This window comes from Anguilla rostrata, chromosome 3 (genome assembly GCF_018555375.3).
Source record: "Anguilla rostrata isolate EN2019 chromosome 3, ASM1855537v3, whole genome shotgun sequence".
Classification (NCBI taxonomy): domain Eukaryota; kingdom Metazoa; phylum Chordata; class Actinopteri; order Anguilliformes; family Anguillidae; genus Anguilla; species Anguilla rostrata.
In genome coordinates this window covers 73,083,749-73,095,023 of record NC_057935.1, presented here as the reverse complement: position 1 = coordinate 73,095,023, position 11,275 = coordinate 73,083,749, and the positions used below count along the sequence as shown (strand labels likewise).

At 41.4% G+C, this 11,275-nt stretch overlaps 2 long non-coding RNA genes across 2 annotated transcripts in view; both read right to left on the bottom strand.

Annotated features, from left to right (window-relative positions):
- Positions 1-4,523: 4,523 nt before the first annotated feature.
- Positions 4,524-6,930, bottom strand: LOC135251894 (uncharacterized). Its single transcript, XR_010329221.1, has 2 exons — positions 5,555-6,930; positions 4,524-5,423 (listed from the first exon to the last, which is right to left on the bottom strand). It is a non-coding gene; the product is annotated as an uncharacterized LOC135251894 (long non-coding RNA).
- Positions 6,931-10,516: 3,586 nt separating this feature from the next.
- LOC135251893 (uncharacterized) overlaps positions 10,517-11,275 on the bottom strand; it is a 30,679-nt gene continuing 29,920 nt past the window's right edge. Inside the window, exon 2 of the long non-coding RNA XR_010329220.1 lies at positions 10,517-10,873. This is a non-coding gene — a long non-coding RNA (uncharacterized LOC135251893). The remainder of the gene's footprint in view (positions 10,874-11,275) is intronic.

Here is an 11,275-nt window from a genome sequence, read left to right as displayed (position 1 = left end):
GTGATAAGCAGAAAGTATACGTACTAGCAATGCTTTTGAACATCAACATATCTCAAATGTATTTTACAGATATGTTGATGTCTACAACATAAGATTGGTATGTATAAGTCGCTTACAAACCTCCTTGGTTATAGTGACATATCAGCAAAAGCTACAAAATGGGTAAGAGATTGCTCTTCCTTCCTTCACACTTTTGAGGAATTTTCAGTAATAGCTCCAAATCACTATCAATTTGAATTTGGAGCCATTATTTAATAAATACTTGGGATCATTTAGATTTTTATTTCTCTGAACTGCTCAGAGTAATTTAGTTTTACAGGGTTCCAGACTGTGGAACACACCTGCTGTGAACAGCGCCACCTTGTGACATTTTACTGTCTTACAAGAATCTTACAATAATGTGTCATATTAACACTTATCCCAGAAATTTCCTTGCAAACTCCTGGCACCTCGTGGAAGAACTGCAGTATCAACTGATTGCTTGAATACAGCTGCTATTGAACAAAACCATTAATAAATGATAACACATTTTTTTAAAACTTTGTTCAGGCACACTTTCTACTGCACTTATAACAACAAAGTTCCCTCTCTAAAAGCTCGGAAGCTAAGCTGCTTACCAAAGTCAAAGTTAGACTAAAGAGAAAAAGCAGTAATGTCAGGATATACATATAAAAGAAACTAAACTGTTGTCTTACTTGGACAGTCGAGATCACACAGAAACATGCAACCTGCAGGTTCTTGTTCAGGGTAGACAGAACACCTATGTCAAACTAAATTAATAAGAAATTAGCGGATATCCAGTGCAATGTACTTGGAATAAACAGCAAACTTTCAAAGGGGGGTGGTTATGTAGTTTCAGAATCCAGTACTATTATTCTCATAAGAAAATGATTCCAATTCAGCTACAGACTTTCTGGAGTGTAGAGTGTTCAGAAAAGCTGACTGGTGGACCGACAGAATGAGTTACTTGTGGTCAGAAACAAGCTAATACAGTACTGACAGTAATACAGTGGAAATGGGAACATACATGTCCCATACACACATTGTGGTAAAGTCCCCGATTTATATGCATACTGCATTTGTGTGTGCAAGGATATGCATGAATAGCATCTTAAGAATAATCCAATTATTCAATTCAATTCGAATGGTTTTCTTTTAACATGAATAGCAGAACTGAATCACATTGTTTGCTGTTTCCACCCTCTTCCCCACGCTGCCGGCGGGGCTCTTGCCCCAACCCTCGAGAGTGCTTCGAGAGTCGTCTGGTCTCCCCCACCTCTGCGGTCCAGCCCCTCCTTCGTCATTGCCTCCACCCTGCCCACATCTGCCGCCACCTGCTGTTCCCCATCACCGCCACCTGGCCCCACCCATCATCTGAGCCACATCACTTATCATATCTTCTGCATAAACTGGCTGACATGCTGGTCACCAGTCGGCACCCTGAGCCGACCAGAGGAGGATGGGTTTCCCCCTTGAGCCTGGTTCCTTCCAAGGTTTCTCCCCATCTGCCACAGGGAGTTTTTCCTTGCCACTGTTGCCTTAGGCTTGCTCCTGTGGGGGTTTAGGCTAGGGCTGTCTGTAAAGCGTATTGTGACAACTGTTGTAAAATACGCTATATAAATAAAATTTGATTGATTGATTTGATTGACATTCTAATATTCCTCCTTGATTTGTAACTGAGCTACAAGGGACCTCCAGCAAAACGGGAAAATGTGTACGTTGGGAGTGCGTGCCCAAGCTTCCTGAGGATGTTCTAGGGCCCTGTGCTAGAACCTTACAGGCACGTTAAATGGCACATTAATGCTAGAACCTTACAGGCACGTTAAATGGCACATTAATGCGAGAACCTTACAGGCACGTTAAATGGCATATTAATGCTAGAACCTTACAGGCACGTTAAATGACACATTAATGCTAGAACCTTACAGGCACGTTAAATGGCACATTAATGCTAGAACCTTAGAGGCACATTAAATGGCACATATATGGGTGAAGAGGGGGCGTGTCCTCTCAAAGGTGAGGAAAGAATGGAATCACACACTGGAGGAGATTTTGGGGCCTCCTGTTTCCGGGAGGATTCGCCCTCTCTTAGGCCAGTGGAAGTGAAAGTCCTCTCAACTGGGTGCCAGCGAAATGAGACAGAGGTGCTTTAGAAGCAAGTTACTCAGACTGAAGACAACAGAAACCCAAGTGTGTGTGTGTGTGTGCGCAAGCATTTTTGTGTGTGAAGTGAAAACTGAGGTGTTTCATCACTGTTTCCCAAAGGTTCATATGCGAAGGCACAGTGGAGGATAAGATCTCCTCTCTCCAGGAGAAGAAGAAGGAGCTGGCCTCCAAGGTGCTCTCCGGGACGGGCAACTCCTTTACCAAACTGTCCCTGGCCGACCTCCGGGTCATCTTCGGCATCTGAGGCCCAGGGTCAGAGGTCAGAGGTCAGAGGGGACAACTTCATACTGGACACCTGTACAATACCTGCACACTACACTCAAAAGCACCAACACAGTGCACTTATAATTCTGTTCAGAAGTACACTGAAATGTTCTCACACCTTTATGAAACGTCATAACAGCTGTTTCTCCAGCATAATTATTCCTGGTATTGTGCAAAATCCTAATTGTGGACAGGGTGAGTCAGTCTGTATGTAAAATACCTTCAGGAACTACCTGTAATTCATTTCTATATTGTAGTATTGCACTAACATATATATATTTGTGTGTGAGTGTGTATGCGTGTGTATATTTCTATTTAATTTATGTTGCATTATGGGTGATGTAGTCTCCTGCCAGTGCTGTGAAGTTGTAGTGCACTGTGCTGTGTTCTCATACTTGCAGTTATTGAATGTGATGCCTGGACGTGGCTGCCCATCTGTGCTGGTCTGTTGTGGGCTCATAACGTGCAGCCATTTTGTACAGGCAGAGAAGGTGGCCAGTGGTTGTTTCCTGTTATTGTTCTTTATTCTGTATGAATACAAAGAGCCAAAAATGCTGAGATTCACTTAGCAGAGTGGAAAGTGTGCTCTGGAAGTCAATACCACAGCATTTCAGATTTAAGATGTTTATTGTGTTTAGTTGGTCATGGAGTTAATAAGTCTATTTTATATATTTTTTTATTATTTGAAATAAAATTACTTTAAGTGTCTAAATGCTGCATTTATGGCTTATCTCTTCAGTGTGCGAGTGTCAGTAGGATCAAACCCTCAGAGATCAAACGGTTTGTAACGGGAAGAACAGCTGGATGAAATGTATGAAACTACATGCAGGTTATCATATGTTCTGAAGAGGTAGGCCAGTTGTAAATACTTTATGCTGTAGGCTAGGCAGTCATCACTTCCCTCATGTGAATATAGAAAATTGTATATCAATGGCTATTTAGTGTATTATTCTTTTAGAAAATAGTTACACACACACACACATACACACTCGCACATGCGCACACACATACATACACACACACACTTACATACTCACACTGGCACACTCACACACACACCCACACGCACTCTCACACACGCACACACACACACACTCGCATGCACTCACACACACACACACACACACGCACTCACACACACACTCGTGCACACACACGCACTCACACATGCACTCACACGCACTCACAGACACACACGCACACACGCACAAAAAACACTCAAGGACTGACCCACCCACGCACACACACGCACACTCATGGACTCACCCACCCACGCACACACACACACACACACTCATGGACTCTCTCGTACACACACACTCATGGACGCACACACACACACTCATGGGCTCACATACACACTCTCATGCACTCACATACACACACGCATACACGCACACACCATGCTGGTTGGACGGATTGATGATTGAAATATTATTTTCAGTTGCTCTATTTGCTCTACATTCTTTGCTCATTGTTTTGCCATAAAAAGCAGGATTTTATTTGCTGTATGCTTGATGTTCTGTAAACCAATTCCTGTAAGGGATGTTAACAGAGACCGCATGCTTCCCAATCAGAGATCATTTCTATCACTTAAATTCCCCTCTTTCATGCTACACATCTACCTCTATCCAGCACTTATTGTGTCTTGTATCATTATTTTGATGTTGTAGCTTATAATGCCTCCTAGCTTGATTTAGCATAATGTAGGTCCGAGTAATGTTTACTGTGTGAACTGGACTTAATGTGTTCATGGCTATGAATAACTGTACAAAATGAGTAATGCATCTTATCGGACCTGTGTTTTTGTAGTTGTTCCAGTGACCTGCGGTATGCACTTATTGTATGTCGCTTTGGATAAATGCGTCTGCCTAATAAATGTAGTGTAATGTAATGTTAATGTAATGTTTGCCTTTTAATAGATACATTGATGAAAGAGGCTAACTCTTATATAAATGTAAATATGTCACAGTCAGTTTCATGGAACTACACATACCCACAATTCTATTACGTAGATGATGACACATCAACACATTTCCTGAGCCATGGATGGGAAGGCCCAAGCGCCAAATTATGACACAATCTTACATCAATGTATGAATGAAAGTGTTTATTTTATTTAGCAAAATCAAGAGACAAATTCACTGATGAAGTAAATAAGCAAATTGTATACATTTTGGTAGACTAAGGCGACAGCAAAAGCACTTCAGAGAGAAATTGCACATGGATATTATGCTTACCTTCTACTTTATTTTCTGGTTCATATACACAGTGATTAAAAGGTGCAGTTTTAAACAATAATAAGAAAAAGCACTGCAATTACAACCTTGTTGTTTAGTAAACCAAACCTTACCAAACCTTACTTCACAGCAAATATATTTGCTTGCTGTTATGTCATCAATCATTGCAGTTTTGTTACACTGTTACATTACATACAGCAGCCTATCACTGCTCCAGCTCCAGCCTATCAATGCTCCAGCTCCAGCCTATCAATGCTCCAGCTCCAGCCTATCAATGCTCCAGCTCCAGCCTATCAATGCTCCAGCTCCAGCCTATCAATGCTCCAGCCTATCACTGCTCCAGCCTATCAATGCACCTGCTCCAGCCTATCAATGCTCCAGCATTAAAATTTTACTTTCTGTAATTTAACCTGAGGTCTTCTGAGTTCCCTGGGCCCCAGATGAATATATTTATTTATCTGTGCTTAGAACTTCAGCTACAATTTAAGCATTATTTGTGGCAGTTTGTGTCTGTGAAGAATTTGGTGGTACCAGTGGATCCTGTTCTGGGTTTGGGTTCTGCGTTCTTCCGTGGTCCTTTTGTGAGTCATCCCTTCCATGAGGCTGAATCTTCGGCGCACATGTTACATCCTCTGCCAGTTCAATGTCTTCATCATTCTGAGTGGTATTTTCGTTTGACTTCGTTTCCTTATTGCAGTAATTATACAAAGCACATGGGATTGATATAAAGAATATGATACCGAGGACTGATATCTGTAAAGAGACAAAATCATTTTTTGTATTATTATTATTATTATTATTATTGTTGTTGTTAATAGTAGTAGCATTGAACAGTAATTAAATATAATAATATTAATTTAGTCATTTAAAATGTAATTACTCACCCGAGATACGTTCACATAGTGGTTGATCTTCCTTTGCTGTTCAGGGCTCTGCTTGGTCACAACTACGCATGCATCCTGCTGCCCAGCCGTCATGTTAGTCACATTTAAACACACTATTACATCTCCATCAATCAATGCAGTAATTATCCACACCAAGCCTGCGAGTAGACTCCTGACTATTGGTAACTTGCAGTCACTTGGTTTGGATTCGCGCGTACAACGAGGGTCTATCAGCATCATAATCAGAGTCACTGTGAAGAACGGTAGAACCATATAAAGTACACAGAAAAGTATGTTATAGAAAAAGTCACAGGGACATACAAATTCCATATTGAAAATGTACTGGAACATGATGAATAATACAATCATGGCCATAGCCCCTCCTGGTGTTTTCATAAGATTGTGAAGTTTTTTCTTAGAGACGAATGGATGCATGACTGCTGCTCCTGTTTGCTGCTGCTGCTGCTGCTGCTGCTGCTGCTGCTGCTCCTGTTTGCTGCTGCTGCTGCTCCTGCTTGCTGCTGCTGCTCCTGCTTGCTGCTGCTGCTGCTGCTCCTGCTTGCTGCTGCTGCTGCTGCTGCTCCTGCTGCTGCTGCTGCTGCTGCTCCTGCTTGCTGCTGCTGCTGCTGCTGTGGGTTGTGCTTGTGTTTGATGCTGGAAGTGTGCAGAATCTTATATAGCAGAGATAAGTGCCATCGAGTGTCACCTGCGTGAAAATGAAACTTTGATTCCTTCCTTGAACTTTATCCACACTGAAATTAGCACAGCCCCAAAAACACAATGAGAAAACAGATCATGAACAAGTAGAAAGTGATGAGTCCTCGTACTTTTCCAGTATACCTCCTGTAAGCCTCTTGCAAGTCTCCTGTTTATTTATTTTCTGTTTATTTAACCTGCATTTAAACAGAAAAATCCCATTGAGATGGAAATCATGTTTTGCAAGGGGGACCTGACATAAAACACAAAGTTACACAGGACAGCAGACAAATGAGTTACAAACATTAAATGTGTGTTTTAGTACTAGTTTTTGTGCAGCTTGTAACTGGCTGAAGTTTTGTCTGAAGTAGTGAAGTACCTTACTGGAACCATGACTGTAATTGACTAATCTATGTGGGGTAGATTGTTGAAACAAAAACCAGCAAACATAGCAGCCCTACAGGAGTTAGTCAGTCACACACACACCCTCAGACAGACATACTGTACACACACATACACATGCATACACAAATGCACACACTCACACATACATAAGTTCACACACACCAACACACGTGCACTCAGACACACACATACACACACAAACTCACACACACTTGTGTACACACACACACGCACTCAGACACAGACATACTGTACACACATACACATGCACACATTCAGACAATAGACACTTTTATTACTTTTACAATTATTTTTGAAAATTGAACCAAAAACTATTGTGTGACACATGTACCTCCACCCAGCACTTACATTACACTTGTATCGCTATCTTGATGTTGTAGCTTGTTTTTGAGCCTTATATTTTGACATAAGATTACTCTAACCCATGCTTACTCTGTGAACTGGACGTAATGTGTTCATGGCTATGAATAACTGTTACATAATTTTGGGAATCCTCTCCTGTGTGGAACCAAGTCGGGAAAGGTGCAGTAACACACCGAGGACCACTTTCCAATGAAAAGGTTTCATTTCGATGCGCAAAGGGAGACTTGCCACGGTGCCACGACAGACGTTCCGTACGAATCTCAACGAGACAGCCACAGCTGAGGGTTTAATTATTCTGTTGAGAGGTGTGGTGATTGCCATGTGTAAATGTTCCCTGGAAGGTACGTTGCTTTGGACAAAAGCGTCTGCCAAATAAATGTAATGAAATGCGTGAAGAGAGGGAGAGAATCTGTTCCTCAGTTTTTTTTTTGAAGTACACTACTGCCCAAAAGTTTTACACACCCCCATTTTTCCAGTTTTATTGAAATTTAAGCAGTTCAAGTCCACCGAATTACCTGAAATGGTACAAAGGTAAGTGGCAAACTGCCAGAGGTTAAAAAAAACAGTTTAGGTTACCAAAAACTGAATAATAATGCTAATTTTAGAGTTATAAAAAGGCCTTTCTTTGGGAACAAGTAATGGGTTAACAACTTACAGCTTTTCTGCAGCAATGGAAGTAAATTAAGCCTTGAAAGTTGATGCAAATAATTCCTACAGCTGTCCCAACTTTTGTTAATTCCTTACAAACCCTGTGTATAGTCATTGTTCCTTATTTTGTTTGCTGTGCAGCAGCGTGGGTTGTGCTAATCGATGCCGTTTAGTGCTAATCGGCTACTCAGTTAATTTAATGAAGGCATTTCTTTTCAGTAAATTTTTTACAGTAAAGGTGTGCGTACATTTGGAACTTCATTTTGAGCAGGAGGATGTGAGGCAGATTGTCTCGGTGAAGAACGTGGTGGGAGCGTTGAGTTCCTCCTATTTGCAATTAGTTGTTCAGCTTCTGCTTTTCCCAGTGTACTTTGTTCCTCATTCAGAAAGGCCTTTATGTGTTCATCTTTGTACTTTTTGCGCAGAGAGTCATGGTATGGTTTCCTGTGCCGGAAATTACAGGCAGCAAATAGGAGCGACATACTCAATATGAAACTGAGGCCTACGATCTGTAAAGAGACAAAATAGTTTTTTGTATTATTCTTCTTCTGCTTCTTCTTCTTATTATTATTATTATTATTGTTAATAGTAGTAGCATTGAATAGTAATTAAATATAATATTATTAATTTAATAATTTAAAATGTAATCACTCACCCGAGATACGTTCACATAGTAGTTGATGGTCCTTTGCTGTTCAGGGCTCTGGTTGATCACATCTATGCATGCATCCTGCTGCCCAGCCGTCATGTTAGTGGCATTTAAACACACTATTAGGTCTCCATCAATCAATGCAGTAATTACCCACAGAAAGCCTAGGAGTAGACTGCTGACTATTGAGGAGCGGTGTGGCATGCATGTCCTGCATCCATTTAGTTTGCATTCCCACGTACAATGAGGGTCTATCAGCATCGCAATCAGAGTCACTATGCCGAACGGTAGAACCACATAAAGTACACAGAAAAGTGTGTTGTAGAAAAGGTCACAGGGACATACAAAATCCAATTTGAAAATGTACTGGAACATGATGAATAATATAATCATGGCCATAGCTCCTCCTGGTGTTCTCACAAAATTGAGAAGCATTTTCATAGAGAGGACTGGATGCTCTGGATGCATGGTTGTTGCTGCTGCTGTTGCTCCTGCTGCTGCTGCTGCTCCTGCTGCTCCTGCTGTTGTACTTGTGTTTGATACTGAAAGTGTGCAGAATTTTGAGACCTGAAATATACGCCATTGGGTGTTACCTGCGGCGGTGCCAACAGTGAAAATGAAACTTTGGCTCCTTCATTGAACAAGTAGAAAGTGATGAGTCCTTGTACTTTTCTAGTGTACCTCCTGTAAGCCTCCTGAGTTGCAAACATCAAAGGGGTGTTTTAGTACTAGTATTTGTGCAGCTTGTAACTAAACTGATAGCCCGACTGAACATTTATTGTTTTTGCTTGTCAGCAGAATACATTTTTAATGATGGCATTCGCTGCAGGCTAATGTGTGCATAAACCAGAGCTGAAGAAAATAGCTGTTGTGCAGGGTAGTTTACTGAAACCACACCCAGTTAATATACCGGTCCTGCAGGAGGCAGACATTTTAACCTTGCAAACCAGCCAAGCACCAGTATTTGTCCACCTGCTATACAACCAAGCGCTATGTTTAACTGCCAGAAGCCGTTTAAAAACAGTTACGTATAAGAAGGAAGTATACGTACTAGCAATGCTTTTGAACATCAACATATCTCAAATGTATTAATGTAATGTAATGTATTTTACAGATATGTTGATGTCTACAACATAAGATTGGTATGTATAAGACGTTTACAAACCTCCTTGGTTATAGTTACATATTGGCAAAAGCTACAAAATGGGTAAGAGATTGCTCTTCCTTCCTTCACACTTTGGAGGAATTTTCAGTAGTAGTTCCAAATCACTATCAATTTGAATTTGGAGCCATTATTTAATAAATACTTGATTTAGATTTTTTTTTCTCTGAACTGCTCAGATTAATTTAGTTTTAGATGGTTCCAGACTGTGGAACACACCTGCTGTGAACAGCACCACCTTGTGAGGTTTTACGGTCTTACAAGAATCTTCCAATAATGTGTCATATTAACACTTATCCCAGAAATTTCCCTGCAAACTCCTGCCACCTCGTGGAAGAACTGCAGTATCAGCTGATTGCTTGAATACAGCTGCTATTGAACAAAACCATTAATAAATGATAACACATTTTTTAAAAACATTGTTCAGGCTCACAGGTCTTTCTAACTGCACTTATAACAACAAAGTTCCCTCTCTAAAAGCTTGGAAGCTAAGCTGCTTACCAAAGTCAAAGTTAGACTAAAGAGAAAAAGCAGTAATGTCAGGATATACATATAAAAGAAAATAAACTGTTGTCTTACTTGGACAGTCGAGATCACACAGAAACATGCAACCTGCAGGTTCTTGTTCAGGGTAGACAGAACACCTATGTCAAACTAAATTAATAAGAAATTGGCAGATATCCAGTGCAATATACCTGGAATGAACAGAAAACTTTCAAAGGGGGGTAGTTATGTAGTTTCAGAATCCAGTACTATTATTCTCATAAGAAAATGACTCCAATTCATCTACAGACTTTCTGGAGTGTAGAGTGTTCAGAAAAGCTGACTGGTAGACCCACAGAATGGGTTGCTTGTGGTCAGAAACAAGCTAATACAGTACTGACAGTAATACGGTGGAAATGGGAACATACATGTCCCACACACACATTGTGGTAAAGTCCCCGATTTGTATGCATGCTGCATTTATGTGTGCAAGGATATGCGTGAATAGCATCTTAAGAATTATTCAATTATTCAATTCAATTCAAATAGTTTTATTTTAACATGAATAGCAGAACTGAATCACATTCTAATATTCCTCCTTGATTTGTAACTGAGCTACAGGGGACCTCCAGCAAAACTGGGAAATGTGTACGTTGGGAGTGCGTGCCCAAGCTTCCTGAGGATGTTCTAGGGCCCTGTGCTAGAACCTTACAGGCACGTTAAATGGCACATTAATGCTAGAACCTTACAGGCACGTTAAATGGCACATTAATGCTAGAACCTTACAGGCACGTTAAATGGCACATTAATGCTAGAACCTTACAGGCACGTTACATGGCACAATAATGCTAGAACCTTACAGGCACATTAAATGGCACATTAATGCTAGAACCTTACAGGCACGTTAAATGGCACATTAATGCCACAGGCAAGTTTAGTTCATAGAACCCATTTGCGGGTTAGACTAACCAGCCTGTCTCCCCAGTCTGAGTCCTCCTTGCCCCCGTTCTCCGAGCATTGTTTCCTTGGGGACGATGCCCCTATCCCAGTTAACACCACCGCTCCCGACATCTCCCCCGGTCTTCTGCGCAGTCATGCGCAGTCGTGCGCAGTCAGAGTCGGTTGCTCTATCGAACCCGCCAGAGTGGCCGTCCCATTGGGCTCTCCCCAGGCTACCCGCCATCTCGCTGAGGGGGCACCATGGCGCCTCCAGGGTCAGGTCGCCTTCCTGTGAGGAAGGGCCATGTTAGTGTGGCATCTTCCTGTGGAGAGTGTGCCATGTTAGTGTGGCATC